At 38.9% G+C, this 19,385-nt stretch overlaps 1 protein-coding gene across 5 annotated transcripts in view; it reads right to left on the bottom strand.

The window, feature by feature from the left end:
- The window catches only part of LOC308176799 (uncharacterized protein), a 521,877-nt gene that overhangs the window by 250,180 nt on the left and 252,312 nt on the right, over window positions 1-19,385 (bottom strand). For 2 of the 5 annotated variants that reach the window (XR_013938634.1, XR_013938635.1), the window contains one exon: window positions 812-9,306. The exons of the other annotated variants lie outside the window; for them this stretch is intronic. The gene's annotated coding sequence lies outside the window, so the exon portion shown is untranslated. Of the gene's footprint in view, window positions 1-811; window positions 9,307-19,385 lie in introns of those variants that run through there. 5 annotated transcript variants of the gene reach the window in all.

The following is a 19,385-nucleotide window of genomic DNA, read 5'->3' as shown; positions in this document are numbered from 1 at the left end:
TAACCACTATTTAGACATGACTCTAGGTACTGGAGAGAAGCTGACATCCTTTCCCCCATGACCATTTTAACCCCAGCATAAAGACACTGTCTGATAAGGACCAGCAATGCTTGAAACACAATTAATTGTAGAACAGCATGGTAAGTTGAAAAACTGATTAAAGTGATGTAATCCACCCCCAGCCAGTTCAATTTACAAATTATAGTGGTTCATGTTCTCTGCAGATTCTTCACAGACTCCTACCCCTCTCCCATTGGGACAATACATTAGGTCAATGATCGACCTGAATTTAAATTCTCTGAAACTGATGTATCATGCAGTACGAATCAGAGGAGAACGGTAAAGCAAGAACAGTAATCAACAGAAATCTTAAGGAACATGTTAGATGTAGGCTACATCTTCTGCTGGTGTAGTGTTTAACCCCATCTCATTTCCAGTTTGTAAATAGTAATCGGATGAGTGTCCCCACACAGAAAGGGCACAGACGGGTGGGCAAGATGCTCAGGAAACATTTTACAGCTCTGCGATCACCCAGGAACCCAAGCAACACTGCTCAATACACTGCTCTTTGAAAGACATATTTAAATAGGCAGAGACGAATTTTCTGGTTTCAGGATGAGGCTTGCCATAGCACAGACAGCTCAGCTACCAGACAAAGCTTTGCATCATTTAGATCATCTCCCAAATTAACAACAAATAAAAGGGCAAAGAAGGAATGAAAAGCATGCAGAGAAATCATCAAACAACAAATGCAAAATGAAAGAAAGAAAGAAAGAAAATAATTATTACACAAGATGACATTGCACCAGAATGTATGGAAGGCATTAAAATACAGGTGGCTTAAAAATGGAACAGAAAATCTGCAGAGGAAGGTCCATATGTGGCTTTGAACACAATGCCTGAGGCTCAGTCCCTGGTTCGGGAGAAACCTACTGCAGATGACTGCTGGGAACTGGGACTGTAAACTCGGAGGAAGGACAACACTAGTCTTGCTGTTTCTTTGATCTTTCCCAAAGTATTTGCTACCGCTTGATGCTGTAGAAAGGGTGGGCCTGCTGTGACCTCGTGCACTACTTCTTATGCTCCTCAGAGAGGTTATTCAGCCAGGGGCTCGGTGGCAGTGGTAATTATCTTTCTCAGTTGCCGTAATCTGCCCTTCATTTTATATCTGTGATGAAGCAACAGATTTCTAAGAGTTATTTAGGGCTCTTTGAATAGAGTAGCCTATGTATAGTGGGTAACAGTTAACTGGTAACGTTATTTTTATTATTATTACTGTAGAGAAGATTTCAGTGTAAAAATGTTTATAGAGCCAAGGTTTATACAGTCTGATTTCACATTGCACCACCTACACTAGAATACTCCACTGAATAGAAGAACACAATAATTCTAAGATACGCTGGATCCTGAGGTTTGAATAGCAACCGTAATGGCTCCCTCAGAGCCAAGCCAATTCCAGAGCAAATATATAGCTCACATTTCATCTCCCAGATGAGACAGGGAAAGGCCAGTAAGAACATTCCTCATAAGCAAAAAGGTTTAAAACTTGAATATAGACTTTTAAAACTTGCATATATTTTAGATTATTGGTACTTGGCTGCTCTGTAATGAAAGCTATGGTCAATAAATATCTCTGGGCAAGAGAAGGATGATCTTTGATATACCCAACAGCTGGGAAGAATATCTCAGCATAGGATGCTATCTGGGATATCATCAATTCTTCATTTTTACTCTTCATCATCCACTTTCTGAATAGCATTCTGATCCTTTCTGCCCCAAGTACCACTGGTGATAGTAACAGAAATATCACAAATTTCCCTGTTTTTTTTTTCTTTTTTTTTTTTTGTTTTCCAAATTTTAACTGCAGCAATGAGATCAGCTTGTATCCATCATGATTTACTTTAACGTCTTCAAAGTATTCATTTTTAAACAGAGGCTGTGACAACTATAGACAAAATATAGCCTTTAATCAAAATAACGAGAAAATAATGCATACATCTGCTTAATAACATTTGGTGCTAGCATTACGAACTGATGCACCACTTCGTTACAGAATTAGCTGAGGTAGGTCCATGTATTACATCATTTGCTTATGAAAGTGATTGAATAAATTTTGGACCAACCCTGCAAGACAGCACCAACCTCCAGATTGCCTGGGAATGAGTCTTCGCCTGGTTATACAAAGTTGTAGGGCCTGGTCCAGTGTTTTGAAAATAAAGTATTTTTTAAACCTTTCATTATTCAATCAAGCTTATTTACTTCAGAATTACTATCTACTTATTTAAATCTTGTGAATAGTCATTATTCTTCAAGCAATTACAAAAAAAGCAGGTAAACTATCTGGTTCCTGTAAATAATACATTAATTAAATTTTCTTCACACAAAATAATTAATTTTGAACAGTAATGCTGCATTATAAAACAATTCCTAATAAAAAATACTCTATAATTCTGAAGCTCGTATTATTTTTGAAGCTTGTGTTGGCTTTTAGATAGATTATAATAAAAGCAAATTACTGTATGTTTTAATAACATAGTTGTCAAATAAAGCCATAATGCTCAAATGATGACTAACCACAGTGTATAATTCCCCATAAAAGCTAATTGACAATTGATTTTCTTAAATAGTGAAAGAATTCATCATGATTAACACTATTACAATGAAATCCAAAGGAATTAGAAAAGATTTATCTCTAATTGAACATTTCTGCAAATATTAGAACTACTGAGGAGAATAACAAAGTAGGTTAGAAACACAGCACCCTCCTCCCAACTTCACAGACAGGGTATGAAGTGCACAACTTCAATGAGGGCTTGTTGCTTTTTTGCAGGTACATCATGGTTTACATGCACCATAACAGCATGGTGCATTGTTCTCAGTCCTCGAGCTCTGCCAGCACGCCCTGCTCTGGATCATCCTCTCTCTGTCTGCAAATCCTCGCCCAGATTTGCTCTCAGAAAGAACATTTTTCAGAATGAAGAATACAGTAACATTATGGAAGACAAGAAGATGAAAACAAGAGGAGCTATGCAGATAATTTTGAAAGTTAGTTGGCAAGAGGGATGCGAGGATGAGAAGGGCATGTGGTGCCTTGCTGCCCCGGAGCAGCCCCATGCAGCAGGTGCACAGCCTCGGGGGCACGGGGAGAAGCCATGGGGCTCTGCAGGGGGCCAGTGGGCCGGGCCTCAAAACACAGCAAGGTTGTGTGCAATGGAAGCTAGCGAGGGAGACAGGGAAAGACCCCTGCTGCCATGAAAAGTGGATAATTGGAGCAATAAATTTTTCCATGCCATACTAAACATAAAACAGAAAAGCCAGTGAGCATGATTACTGTGTATCAGCTTAAAGAAACTTTAAACAGCAATTAAAATATAAAGACACCTCCCTTGCCCTAGAGAGTTTTCAATATGCAGCTCCCCAGTGCCGGGGTGAAGGGCGATTCACAACCTCTGCTAAACCTCAGCAGGGTTCTCATGAGAAACTTCAAAAAGTTGTCACTGTGGGCTATGTCAGAAGGTACAAGTGACGCTGACTACGACATAATAAAAAGGTGAAAGGCTACTGCTGTAGGAGCGCATCAGTCACACGTACTCAAGGCAATTCTGCACAGCCCAAGGGCAGGAGGGTACCTGGCTGGCTTCTGAGCTGCTCAAGCTTCTTCTTACTGCTTCAGTACCAGAAAAGCCGCCGGTGTCATTTGGATAGCCGCTCTTCTATCCCAATACTCAGATCTTTCCCAGCATTTAAGTACAAATCTTTTGCTTTGAACATTTTACAGTGTGCATTCCATTCCCAGCTATTGTAATATCAACTTCTACAGTACTAGATTTTTTCCTTTTCTGATTAAAATTAAAAATAAATTAGAAAGGAAGTTGCTTGTATTACTTAAAAAAAAAAAAACGCAAATGAGATTGCTCCAGTGCTTTAATGAGAACATAGAAATGGCAAGCTGACTCAGATAAATTAGCAGTTTTGATAGAGATCTCTCAGTTTAGTACAACCACACAAAATTAATGAGGAATGTAAAGTCAGGTAACAGCCTCTACATAAGTCATCCACATTTACCATAGTTGTACTGGGTAGAGGAGAAATAAACTAGTTTTAAAATGACATTTGTTTTCCTTGCACACATCTCCAGATACAATAATATCAGTTCAACATAAGAGAAAAATATTAGTTTGTTTTGGTTTTAATACTTTACATACTTAACACATTGTTAAGCATCCTAATACTGTAGAGAAGGTCTGGGAAATTCTGTCATTTATCTAGATCCATCAGAAGCTCCCCTACACTAAATAACAGAAAGAGTTTTACGACAGAATAAACACTACTCCCAGCCTTCATTTTTTTCCCCCTATCCATTACAAAACTGCTGTGGAATTACTGATGATTTCCTCAGCAGTTAATGGGAATGGCCAAAGATTTGGATTTAATGCCCCCAGCTTACAGATGGCAACTCAGGAATTTAACACCCTATTTTTCATCTGCCTTTATGTAACTATACTGACTCTGGCAATGAGTCTAATTTGGTCCCTGAGCACTTGATACCCTCCCTCATTCAGCATAGCAGCACACCCCCGTTAAAGTCCTCTTCCTGAGCCTGTGGCATCATCCTGCCTATTCATTCCTCTGCTGATTTTTTTTTCCCTGTGAGAAAATTCTTGATCCCATCTCAAAGTGCTTACAGAGTTTTCTTTCTCTCCTTCTGCTTTCATCCTCCTCCACTCCTATCACGATGCATTTCTTTCCAAACGCTTTTTCAGTGCTACCTCCTCAGAGCTGTATCGCAAAGACAGAGCAAGAAGGGGAGAGCTGGCACAACCATGTTTCAGGAGCTTTGGTCTGTTGCTGGATTTTTCCTCTGAAACATGCACTTATTCATCTAAATTGGAAATTACACATGAACATACCAGCTTTAACAAATTCCTAAAAATATGGAGGATCAGCTGGTGTTTCTGAACATAAAGCTGGAAGTGTTGGATGTCTGGAAACCTGGTACTAGAAAGCTAAGTTGCCCTGAGAACTTGGTTTATGCTGAAAATATTAGGCATCCATCATCACAAAGCTGGGAGCCTTGAATGAAAACTTCGAGTTATAGTTTGGTTCCCAGCACAATGGTTTAGGCTTCCTGGCTCCAGCAGATCACATTGGAACACAGAACTAAAACACCTCTGGCCAAGCTGGCAGAGCCTAGAAGCTGTATTCTACATTAGTACGTGCAAACACAGCAGCCAACAAACTCTGTATATAAATGAAACTGACTCAAAAAAGACTTAACTTCATTTCAAAAAAAAAACCTGATAAAGTTAAAGAATTCAGTTATTGAACAAAACCTATCTCAGCATGCAATTTTGAGATAATGGGCTAAAATGTAACAGAATGCGCACCATTGCCTGTTCAAAAGCCAGACTGAGACGGATCCAAAAAACCCACAGAAGACTAATAATCCATTTATTGTCCGGGGACAGTTGGAACTGTCAGATCCCTTGGGAAAAATGTATAGAACTTTGTACAACATATGTAACCTTAAAACCATAATCCTATTTACTATTTTCCATAAAATGAGCATGAGAGTATTTGCTTAAATGAAAAGCCACGTGTATCTTCGTGAGCTATGCACAAGTGGGTGATGACAGCCAGGCTTCTAGACCTCCTCTCCCTCAACAGCTCCTGGGAAACGGTCTTTGGTATGAAAAGTACCAAATAATCCACGTTGATTTCCCTTTTTTGCATGTACTTTTGCATCTGTCAATGCACCCGAGGTGAATGATCCCTGGTTTAAATCTATGATTTATGACAAATATTGGGTAATGCTTAAAAAATAAAGCAAAACCAAAACAACACAATACAGAAATTGTTTCTGTCAGAAAACAGTACTGAAGGGAGCAGTTTATTAAGCTTGGTTAAAAGAAAGCCAGACACTGAATAAGACTTCCATCCATTTAGAATACTGATAGCTATCTAATACTATCATTCCTCATATTTCAAATATATTACCAAATGAAATTGGGAGAATAATGTTTTTCTTTATTTGGTAAAAGAAAAAAGGTGCAATGAGTAACAGTATTTCCTAGTGTAGGACACACGTGCTTGGGTAGCCTTTCTGCACCCCGTTAGTGGAACCAACACACTGACCTTGCTAGAAGTACGGTGTAATAACCCACAGACAGAACTGGAGTATCCCAGATTTACATTAAGTGGGGTGCCAGTTTCAGCTCATGTGTACGTGCGTGTGTCTGTGCATGCTCATGCATACACACATTAGAGAAGTGAGTCATTTATCCCAAGCAATTCTTATGTGGCTCTCATACTGAGAGATAAATATGGATGCAAATAGAAATTTCTAGTTTGTGGACATGGTCGCATACAGAGGAGAAAATCAGACCTGCTATGTCACGTGAATTACACGTGACAGTCCACACTCACACTTCCACATTTAGATTTTGTTTTCATTGTTCCCTGTAGGTTTTTTTCTGTCTATAATTAGAGTTAATCACATTTCAAAGTACCAAGATAATTATCTCCATGTCAAATTAGCTGTTTTCAAATGAAAGACTATTTCTGCTTAATTTTTCCGATCTTGAAAGCAAAGTAGTGATCCCCAGATCTTTTATGTCGTTTCTTTACGAACATCGGGTTACGATAAGCTACTTTCTGAACCACTGCTTGAATGTAATTTATTTTGCATAGCTTTGCATAACAAAATAGCATTTTAGATAACTTATTCAAAGGGCAGATACTAATTCTCTGAAGACTTCATTAAATCACTCTTTTCATGTTAAATTAATGTGCCAAGTTAATTTTGGAATAAACAAACCAAGATATTTAATTGCTTTGTGACAAATGCGTACTACTTATAATTTTTTCATGTAGCTTTACATTCTAGAAATCCATGTATTTCTGAAATTTATATAAATTTGACTGGTATACACAAAAAGATACTTTAAATGAACCGGTATCTCTGTGTGCATATCAGACCTAACTTCCTCTTTGATAGTAATTTTGTATCCCATATTTTCCTAAAATATGAATAAATGACAGGAGGGGTTTTCATGGGAGATGTCAGTTCTAAACACATTAATGGGAAAAACTGAAGAATAATGATCAGCTCTTTACCAATGGGAACTAAAGTTATAAAATGCAACTGCATGAGATCAAGACAGACAAAACTCTGAACTGAACCCTGATTTATTCTACCTTAGATTTCACAAGAGCACTGCTCCTTTCTGCGCCCTTAACTAAATGTAAAGGTACACTCCAAAACTGCATCACACAAAATACAATTAGCGGGAAACTAGTTCAACTGATTTTTGAATTCAAGTTTTGGAAAATGGTCACCTTTACATGCACAAAGTCAAACCAAAACATAACAGAACCCTTGTTCCCAGTTTTAGGGTTCCTAAGACACTCCATGTGGTTACTTCATGACTGCAAGTGCTCCTTTGAATATTTATCACCAGGTAAGCAAAATCAAGCCCTCCTAAGACTGTGGTTAGAAAGATAAGTATGCACTGCTAAACAGTAACTAATGCAGCATCTTTAATAAGCGGGAAATTTCAAAGAGCTTTACTTGTACAAAATAAGCTGGCAGACCAGCAACAGTTATTTAGTAAGACTTATAAGAGAAAGTTTTGGCTTGAGACTGGAGAACCATACTGTAGTGATGGCTGTCAAAGTGCAGCCATCACTGTAATTATTTCTGTAACAATATGGTCGGATGCATATTTTACTTTACTTCTTGGTAATATTTCATGTTATTTTTAAAGGATACAAAAATACATTGAAAGACTAATATTTCACGCTGATTTATTCAAGCACAATGTTGGAATTAAGGTTCTTTGATCTTTTATTCTGATAGGGTTGTAAAACATTCTTGGGACTTATTTCAATCTTTTTCTGTCTTTTAAAGAAAATTAGACTCATGCTCAGCTAGAATAAATTATTTCATTTCTTCAGCTACCAGTGAATAACAATCTTATTTAGGGTAGTTTTTCAGCTTGTACAACAAAATCGGGAAGGAACACCCAAGTTGAACTTTCGTATGGATATTGATAGCATGTTTTTAATTAGAAAATTAATTATTTCATAGTTTTGGAGCTGATATATTTCTTGTATAGCCTCTATAAGAAACAAGGGTGAGACTTATATTTCTGGATTTTTTTTTCAGGCTTTGGAAAGAAATTTGTGCTGATCAGTTGCTAGATTGATTCTTAGTAGATACAAGGTCAAGGAGAGCTTCCCTTCCTTGTATATCCGTACCATATGATTATACCACAGCATTTATTGCCAGTTAGAGCAGCTCCAGCCCAGGTGTGGATAGGTACAAGGCACCTGTGTAGGAGCGCAAGGAGGAAGGAAGCCAGTCTCATAATCCTCCTGAGATTTATGATGTCCTTGTTCTCGCAGTCTACCAGCTTCCTAGTAGCTAATATACTAAAACCATCCATTTTACTTTGCTTTTCTATATGACACTCATTGTGCTCTACGGATGCTTACTGCACTAAAATATGCAGGGAACACCTACTTGATGGATCAGAGGCTTACTGAAGCATGATCTACATGCTTTGTTTGGGGCATTTTCAAGTATATTAAAAAGAGCAATGAGTTTCATGACTAATTGTCTTACATTAATAAAATAAAGCATTCTATATAAGTTGCATTTGTGAATGTTCAGTGAATTTTGTTAAAGGACAGGAAAAGAATGGAGTAAAGACATTTCAGACTTCTTAATAGGATACACAAAGTAGTTTAGTTTTTAAACTCTTTCAGGAACAAATATAATCAGCATTATCACAGATAGCAATCCCTTTTGAAAAAGAATGAAAACATTAAGCACAGACTTAAGCCTTTAAATCCACGAGTACTAGAGCTCACCATATCCCAGCAGTCAGTACCTAACAATTCAGTATCATCTAGACATTGCTGAAAGTGAAGTACCTGCTTAAGTGCTTCATTGACTCAGGCTGAAACACTGTATGGGGATATCCCAGCTGATACCAACTCGCTTTTTACACAAATATTTGTACTTCTACACAAATAAACAAGAATTTGTCAAAATATTTATTTCTCTATTGGTAGAAATGTGTGTATACATGCTTAAAATCTGGGGATTTTATGAAAAAGCAAAACAAGCTTGCTCTCCATCTTCCAAATGAAAGCATGCACATAAAGCAAACCGTGTACTCTAAGTGGAGTGCACCTATGGGAGTGCAGCTTTTTCAGATGAATCCTTAAAGCGTTAGGCTCCCAGTCCATTTTCAATGTTTTAAAATTCTTTTTTCTCTTGATGATAAAAAGTCATTGTTTCTGTGAATGAAAAGGAAGAGGGGAGAGTAAATGGTCAGAGCAAGAGCAAGAAAGTATACATGCTAATATGTGAACAGGTCCTGATCAGCATCCAATTGTGAACACAGGCATTTCTGAATGGGATGAAAATTTGATGATAGGTTGCATGTGCAATTGAGCAACACAAATACCTTATTCTCAGCTGCACTAAGGGCCAAGGCTGCACTTCTGAAAATAATTATTTTTTCTGAATACACAATTTTGAGGGTCATTGCCCATAAATTGCTGAAAATGCTCTCTCTGGGAATCTAGACTTATTTGTTTGGCCATGAGTTTCTATTTCACATTTCAAGATAAGGCCTATTTGCTGTTATTGCCCATCACAATGTAATCAGCTTCTGTTATTATCATCGGTTTATTCATTCTTCTGTAGCATACTGTGCTGTGCTCAAGTTCAATCACAAGAGATTTACTGTAGGAATGACTTGTTTGTTGATTTGCTTGCTGCCCCCCCTTCTCCTGGATGGGGCGTGCATGAAGGTGCGTAGGTGCACTACAACATCTTGATGGTTTCCTAATCCTAAATTGATGTCGCTTCTGGAAAAGTCTTTAAACTGATGTTGCACTATAGTATCTAATTCTCCTTTTGCAGGGTAGGATTAATTTCTAGCAGTTTCCATCTCTTCACATGAACAGAAATTGTTTCTATGTAGGATAAACAAAGCAAGGAAATGAGGGCACTGCTGCCTACACTTGGGAAATGCTGCTGAAGGCAGCAGGCTTGGGCCAAAGAGAAACTAAATTCTCCTGCAAGCGCTTGTCCTGTGGAGGTTAGCCATGAGACAGCCTGGCTGAGGAAATGGAATCTTCTGCTGTATATAAGTTTTATTAAAAAACATAAACCTTCTTTCTTACATTTTCAGCTGCCCAGGCACTTTTTGCTATTACCAGAAGCGCTTCAGGGGTTTGCTAATGCATTGGAAGCACCTTTCTGATAAGCCAATGTAAATAGGTACAGCAATAAATCAATAAGCATTATGCTACTCTATGATGTGAAAGGGGATCATTTCATTATGCTGATAAAAAAAATTAGAAAAAAAAAATCAATGCACATTATAATACTCTATGAAGGTGCATTTCTATGTATGGAGCATCTTAGGTATATTATACCATGATAGGAAAAGGAAATAATTACAGTATATGCTACTCACCAAAAGCAATCAGTATTTCATGACAACTGTCAAGATAGGCTTATTAGAGTAGGCTGAATTAGAAGACAATATGCCTTATGAGGAAGATGGAAGCATTATTAAAACATAATGCACATGCAGAGCGATGCATGCATTACACAGAGACAAGCTAATGCTTCCCAGGTGAATTTGTTTTAAACAGAGCTTTACTTATTTAATTTCCATGTTCAGTGCTCTAACCAAGAAAGCATTTCCTTCTGGATCATTTTAAAGAACTCCCTTCTCCTGCCTAGTTCATTTGGTAGCCCCCATTTAGTACCCTATTTGCCTTCACAAAAACAACAACTAACTGCATTAATCAAAAATTAATTACATCAATTAACCGATGTTTTGTCTTTAAATTTCTACAGTAAAATTAAAACTGTGCTTGAAAATTTGGACCAACATTTTAATAGACCCACTTTTCTTTATTTATTTGGTACATTTGTTCAATAAAATCAGCGTCTCCCTTTAATTAAACACATTTTATACTTTTATCGTCATTGCATAAAGTCCAAAAGACACGACAGGGAATACATTATTAAGCCATTACACACTTCCTAAATGACTGAAAGCACTTAGTTTCACCTCAAATGTCACAGTGCTCTAAAGGAGGTGAATATGATGATAATTATTAATATTAGCAATCACTCGGTGTTGTGCTGTCACACTGACAGCCTCCCAGTGACTGTGACCAGCTCTGGACCCGGCCCACCATACCCTGCAGCCCAAACCCTGCTGGCAGATTGACCCCTGCAGACCCCCTGCAGCCCCGTGCTGCTGTTTCTCTCCAACAACATGGGCAGAGGCTGGATGTTGGCAAGATCCAGCACCAGAGACAGGCCTTGGCTCTAGAGAGTCCATAATCTTGAGTAAATGAAGTACTAGGGGAAGCTGTGCCACAGGTTTTGTGCCTGATTCAACCAGACTGAACACTGAAATTCAGAAATACACTTCACGCAAACTGTTCTTGCCAGTTCCCTAAAATACACGGGGTCCAGAATGGGTTTGCTGAGCACCAAGAAAGGCTATTCCAAACTAACACGAAAACAAGCAGGATACTTGGAAAAGACAAAGGATGGAAAACATGATCCAGTTTTTAAGACACCTAAATCCTCAAGGCTCAAAAATCCCACACAGGGTCTAGCTAAACCACAATGATTCTCCAAGAAATATTTCAGCATAAGTTTCAAGCTGTAAGCAAGCCCTGCGCTGCACAGGACAACACTGCAGGCTTGCTGTAGTCCATCTTGTTGCAGTACGGCAACTGCTTTATTTTCATTACCTGAAACAGTGCTTCCAAGGCCTTGCCTTCTCTATTGCTTGTTGCTACACCAAAGTGTGGGCACTGTCAATATTTCCCTAATAGTCTCTATATTTGGGATGTTTAACCAAACCTTCTTATAGAATCTTTGCTTTTTTTTCCCTACCAAATTCTGCGTTTCCTTTGGTTGTAGCATATGCGAGTGGTTTCCTGTTTTTTTTTTTTTTCCCTTCTGCACCTCTTCAAGTTGTCCATTAAACTGTTCATTTTCACCACCTTCCACATCTGCCACTTGTTTTCCAGGTGAAGGACCCACTTCCCATCGCATCCCTCTCTGTTCCTTTTACTCACACACAAATAATGTAGATACTTGGATAAGTGCAAGAAAACAGCATTTTCCCAGTCACACCATTATTGTATGGGCTGACTGGGAAACACGACAGAAGTAAAAGGAAGGGAAATAATTTCATTCAAATTCTTAGGACTTGGTTTTGGTTAAAAAGAGAATCTCTGAAAATGTCTGTATCAATTATAATTTAATATCCTTTGCGATCATTTAAAATTCCATCCAATTAAGTCAGTTTTTGCAATATGCCTCAAAAAGCTTCCTATGTGCAAAATTTCCCTCTATTTATGTTCCCTGGTTCTAAATGCTGCTGCTGTATTGATTACTGTAATTCAGCTCTAATTGCACTTTTACAAAGCAGAATGAATAGATTACAGCTGAGCTAGGAGGAAGCCAAACATCAATTATTAATACAACAGAGCTGGCCTTTACCATGTCTGTATTATTTACCTTGGGGACTTTAGGAACCTGCTGAATAATATTTATTCTTGTAAATTAACCACTTCAAAATATTTGTTTCCATTAAGAAATCCAACCAAACTAATAAAATATAGTTCCAGCAAATGCAAACAAGCCCTCAGTGTCTGTAATGATATATGAAAAGCCAACACACTTTCTCAGGAGGCGCAGAGTTGGTATTTCAGAGAGCAGCCTATATATCCCTCCCCATGAAGGAATGCAGCAGGTTGATCTCCAGATTGGCTTGCAGCACAGGTTCTTTGGATTCTGCTTCAGTCATTGATATTATTGCTAGGATTCTTTTTGCCTCAACAGGGATCCAGCAATTGAGATCTTGTGGACTGTTTCAGTAAGGAGAAAAAGGTAGTGGTAAAGCTGCTATTTCCTCAGTGCAATTTTTCTTTTTTACAAGGCAATTACACCATGTCCGGTCTCCCAGCCCCATTCTGACCAGCACAGTGCCCATAACCCCTCTCCCCCCGTATTGCTGGCTCTCTCCCTGGTCCCACTGCCTGCCTGTGCATCCTCCACTTCTCGGCTGCATTTCCATTAACAGCAGTTAATTCTGACACAGTTTATACTCTAACCTTATGGCCTATGGCTCTGGTCAATGATTTGGCTATATCAACTTTCTTTCATCTATATATTGCTAAGCAAGGAAGAAATTAATGATTCCTCTGCCCTTTCTCTCTTCTCTCTGGATGCCTCACCTGCCCAAAGAACAAAGCCATCACTGCCCTAGCATCACCTGCAGACCCGGCGTGGTGCAGAGCCCACCTGGCCAGAGCCCTGGGGCTGGCGGCTTTGCAGATGCATGCACAGGCCCTTCAGAGTGCATTTCACAACTCCACATGTGGATGCCATCACCCATGATCTCCCTTCAGTACTTAATCACTACTTGGAAGGCAGCTCACAGGATGCACAGACAGACTCTGTGCTTGTTCTGCAGGTAAATTTCCTTCAATGAATAAATACTATGCTTAAAAGCTATTGTTTCTGGAATAAAAACATTCACCAAAACTAATTCTGTAAATTTCCACTGTCTCATAACCAAGAACTGACTGTACAATAATTAATTAATTAGTTAGCCATTTGCAGCTAGAGCTGGAGGCATTCATCATCTTTCCAAAAGCATGCATATCACCATCTGTAACATCCACTCAGTATTTTGGCTCTGAATATGAGGTAACACATTTAACACACTGGTTGCTAAAAGTTAGTAATTTTTTACGGAACCATAAAATGTGAATTCTGTTGTGCTGCTCCTCTGAGAGCACAATCCCAGCATTTGCCACTATGGTATAGTCTCTCATCAAAAAGCCTGGAGGGAATCCAATGAAATCTGTGTGCAGTATTCAACTGCTATTCTACTGCCAGAGAATTAATCCAGCTCTTTTCTCTATCTGATTAGAGGAAATCACCCCCATTCTACCCATTAGGCATCTTTTACCTTCTCCTGCAATATATATATTTGTATTTCTTTCAGTTATTTGGAAATAGGACTGGTGCAGAAGTAGTTTAGTAACTGTGCATCTGTGATAAAAATTTAGGACTAGAACCTACCTGAGAAAGACACCAGAGTGCTCCTCCTCCTTTGATTTACCCAGGAACAAATTAGAAATCCTCTAAGCAACGCAGTCCTTGATTATGAGGAATCTAAGCAAGGAGAAGCATGGAAGACTGACAGCTCTGACTTGATGAGATCCCTCTCCCCAGACATGCTGTCCTGCAGAGGGGTGCTGGCACCCCAAGCCATTCAGCTCTCCCCTGGGGAGGACAGCCAGGCAAGAAACCAGATATCACCAGGCACTTGCCAGCTACATCCTCTCACCCCCAACCTCTAAACAAGCTACAGACATATTCCTGGAGCTGAAGAGACCCTTATCTCATTTCAAATCAAACTCAAGACACAAACTCATAAGGCAGGCCACACTGGCTTGACTGTACACCAGCCCCCCTGTTTAACTGGAATACTGTGCAGTGCTAAGTGAGTTGGTATCATCTGTACATTTAACTGTACAGCTACTTCTGCCAACCAAATAAAAAATTATATCAGGTTTATTTGAGATGATCTGCTTGAAAAACATAAGGTAAAAACCGCCTATGGTCAAACAACAACGTCAGCAAGCTAGATCTTTTCCCTGCCAGATCTGTGTGTTCACGTGTGCTTTTTCTTGCTTCTCCCTTGTCACATGAGAAATCATTGACTTGATCTGGATATAACCTTTCAGTGCATTTTTCCTTCTTCTGATTTTTTTCCTGTAAGCCTTGAGGTATTAGATAAACGTATCTGTTTAGTGAAAAGTTTCTTCAAGAAATGGAAATGAAATCCATTTGGATAGGAAAAAAAATGAAATCCTTAGTCTAGATGTCTTTTAGGTGTTTAGGTGTTGAGGGAAATATACTGTACAAACAGAGTTTTTAAAGACAGCTATGAATATTCATTTCCTCACATGAGGGAAACCACCCTTATCGCAATATACAAGTAGCAGCCTGTTACATCTTGAACAGACATAATGATATTAATGGCAAGTTTCTCCTCCCAGTTTAAGTCCTCACATGAATATTTATCCACATTCAAATAGGAATGTCTCTCACCTTAGAAAAAAAAATCATGAACTTTAATAGCAACTTCAGACAATTTGATAGTAATTTGAAACAATTTGAAAATCGGTGTCCATTTTGCAAAAATATGTTGGCACTTTAACACGTAGGGTTTTTTTTTCAGAATTTCAGGGGAACTTAAACTATGCATATAATGTGGACTAACATAGGGATGAGGAGAGAACCCATTGATAGTTATGAAATGAGATACATTTTTACATCTTTGTTATCTTTTATGCATGTCTGACAATAACAATGCATACCTGACACCAGGGGAATGGACAATTTTTTTCCCAAGTGGCTCATAGAGAAGACATTGAGCATGATGATTGCTAAGGTCACTAATGGATTTCTAGCAGCAAAAGAGAATTTGCTCTTACAGATTTCTGTTTCAAGTTTATATGGAGACTATTCCTAAAAAAGGGAAAATACAGGGGATGAAAAGATCCTTCCACCCCAATTTATTTATTTATTTATTTTGACCTTGGTTGTCTAACCTAGAAAGCAGCAAATAAGCATGGCTTTGATACGAGAATATCTTTATCATGAACTGAAGACAGGGTCACACAGGACATCCATCTTTAATCTAAATTAGTGTTCACTCTTGGATTATAACAAAGTATATACTTTTACATGCTTGAGAAAACACCTCTTTTATTCAGTATTTCCATCAGTTTAAAAAATAATTCCTACTTCTTAGGGTGTATATTCTTAGATAACACACACTTCCTATGCTACATTGCTTCAAATCTCAGTCTAAGAAGTTAATGAAAGTGACTCCTTCCCACAACAAGAAATCCCACCTAGCAGATCTAAGTGAACAGATGCTTCAGAAGGTTGACAGCAATTAGACAATCCATGCCGATATACGAAGGGATTTGCATGCATTTGCTTTTACACCTACTGTGGCAGATGTAGCCCCAAAGCTTTCTTGGATTAACTCAATTACTTGTCATCTGTTTATCATCTACTAGTGGCTGAGATGAATTTCAGAGTAAAATAGAGCAGCAAGGAACTTGCTACATCAGTGGACTGAAACTGTTCACAACTGCTTCGATTCCTGATCTACAGAGGACAAATGGGAATTGCCATCTGGGTCAAGCTGATGGTCCATTTCATCCCTTTTCTTACAGTGCCCTAGAAGGGAAAATAAGGCTGTACAGACAGAAGTGGTGGGTGACCATTTAGAGACACTATCCCACCGATCAACTGAGAGACTGCTTCCCACTAAGTGTAAGAGCTTACACCTCTTCCAGAAGGATGTCTAGGGTTGAATTGTGTTGGTAACAATTATAACTTTGGCTAACAGCCAGTCCCTTTTGAAGACTTTCATGTTTGCCAGCTTCCCCTTCCACTCAATATTCCTTCACTTTATTTTCAGTACTAGTCTCAAAATTGGTCTAGGGGTTAATCTTCCAGAATGTAGGTCAGACAGCTCCTTACTGTGAATTTTTGGTGGTTACTTAGCTGTTCCTATACCGTCCTTAAAATCAGTATAATTCGAGGAAAAACTTAATAGAAATGCTTGCTGTTTTCCCAGTTAGCTGTATGCATGTACATTGCCCGTTGAGAGATCCAGAGTGCGTTCAGCTCTCATAGCTGTCAGCAGGCTGCTATAATTTTATCTTAGCAAACTGTTGCTCTCCAATACACATTGATAGTAGGAACAACGATGCAGCTAAAAGCTTAAGTCTTCTATGGTAATTTTAATTAAGAGTCTGTCACCATCTGAATTATTATTACTGTTACTTTAGGAATTAAATTGCAACATAAATTATTAATAAAGAAGTCTGGCAATCATGATGTCAGCCAAAGTGCCTGAAACAGGTTTAGCTTGCATTATGCTTTTTGGGCCACTGGGGACAAAGAAATTCAGAGATTGCTTCCATTTGAAAGAGAAACTGACAATGCCAAGTACTTCCATAATTAACTGCTAGTTAGCTATGGAGATGATAGATGCCCTGTCTGTGCCTCTTAAGGCCATGGCCTTCCCCATGGCACTCCAGTGGGTCATTTCCTAGGTCCACGCCTGCTCCATCACTGGGCACCCAGCTTCCCTCTGTTTGTGCCCTCTCTTACATATGGAACTTGGCGCAATGCAATCCAGAAAAAGCCCCACACTCCGTGTATGCCACAAATACGTTTGCGTGAAATATAAATAGTGCCTGTTTTGAGGTTGAGAGTAACAGATGCATAGCTAGTTGACGTTAAAAAACAGCACAGTTATTAACTGTTCTAAGGGGGTAAAAAGCATCTATACTCAAGCTATAACTGGGTTTTACCAAACCGTGAGAGAATCAGACAAATGCCAAAGAAGAGTCTCCAGTCAAAGCCTTCACCAAGACACACACAGAGGGATGCAGAACGTGGGGGGGTTCTGCCAGTTTTGACTGACATCTGCGTACAGGGCAGGGCTCCCAACAGCCATCTCACAGCACTGCTTCCAGCTCTGCTATGGGGATACAAGTAGAAGGAAGCTGCCACTCCCAGTGAGAATGGCACAAATGCCCACTGCCGTGACTTCAGCAAACAGGCTGGATGCACACTGTGTGGAGAGTTGAAACGCTGCCCATTCCCAGCCTGTGGTGCACCAGGCGAGTCACCTCCAATGTCAGCATCCCTGCTGGCCTTCAGCGCACTTGAAGGATTGGCTTCTTTTCTTCTGGATTTTAGGGAATTAAAAGCTATAGTACTAGGAAGAACTGGGTCACAGCTGTACCTGATAACTACTTGTGTGACTCGCTGATAACAGCAGCCCCAGACTCCACCTAATGCAACACTGGAAAAGTGAAGTAAAGCAACAAGCAGAACTGGATTGTGATCCTTAAGCTCCCCCTGCCTGCATCTACAGGCGTGTGGCAGTGCTCACTTGGCTAAAAATAAATAAATAAATAAATCTTAAAAAAAAAAAAACCTGAAAAAGGGAATTATTTCCTACTTGAGTCAGATATTCCTTATATGTCTGGGCTGAGATTCCTCTCCTTTTGCACTCTGTTTTTTTGTCTGTTATTCAGTTAACAAAGGCATGGATCTTGCCAGATGAAATGCAGATGCAGCTAGTTTTTTCAGCAGACAGATGCGATGTTTTTACACTGTACCCCAAAGGCCAACCAAAACTACAGCAGAGAACAATTGAGTATAAAATAAAATTCAAACTCTAAATAAGAGAGAAATAATCTTGGCAGCAGCTTGAGTAGAGGTGAGTGACTAAGAAAAATGTGGAAGAGTACATATGTTTTAGAGAACTGAAGATTTGTTTTTCATATTTAGATCCTGGTTATCTTTTTTGCTAAGTGGTACTTAATTATACAACTTTTCTAATCCTGACTATGAATTTTTATAGCCCATGCAGGATAAGTCCTTAAAACCAGCAGTTTAAGTTAGAGGATTTAATTCCAGGTTGTCAGCAATGCAGCCTTTAGAAGACAGAAAGCTCTCAGGTGAAAAAATGTCACTGATTTAGGATAGGGCCATGGTTTCACTTCTGCATACAAAAATCAAATAATTTATATAATTTGTTTCTAATTACTATAACGTGTCAGGATATAGGAAGCATTAGAGTGAGCTGACTTCTTTACAAAGAAAAACACAAGTATAAGAAAGTGTAATCTTACTGTATTTTTAACCAAGAAAAAAATTGTTTTGTTTAAACAATTTATTTTTTTTTTATATGTTTACCAAGGCTTCACCTTAGATCATTTATTGTCTTAAAAGCAATCCATTAACATTTCAGGCATCTGGGGCCTGGCTTGCATTGCTCGTGTTTCATTCCCAACCCACACAGAGCACACAGGATAGCTTTTGTACAGGTGATGTCATTTTTCTCCGGAGTGGATCTGCACAGTGCACTCACCACCACCATCACCATCAATTCACAGCTCTCTCTAAAAAAATCTGTCTGGCAAGAAAAGCTTAAAGCGCATTTAGAAAAAATCGAGCGAGTCTTCACCTTTCACAGCTGGGTGTCGTCCACTCAGTCTGATTAACTGGGTTGGCAGCCACTCTGCCGGAAAGCAACATGCACAGCATAATGCAGTGCTCCTGCACAACTTTATCTTAACATAAATCACGAGATTGTTTACAGATACTCAGGAAATGATACACACTCTTAGTCTTCAGTTCAGACTCCTTCAAATGAGCATTAAAATAATGGCAGTTTTCTCTCTGCAGACAGATCCAGGTGTTGCTAAGCCCCAAC

The sequence above is a fragment of the Anser brachyrhynchus genome (assembly GCF_964034855.1).
Source record: "Anser brachyrhynchus genome assembly, chromosome: 12".
NCBI classification, from domain to species: Eukaryota; Metazoa; Chordata; class Aves; order Anseriformes; family Anatidae; genus Anser; species Anser brachyrhynchus.
Note: the sequence above shows the minus strand (reverse complement) of the source record. Positions and strands in the feature narration are given on the sequence as shown.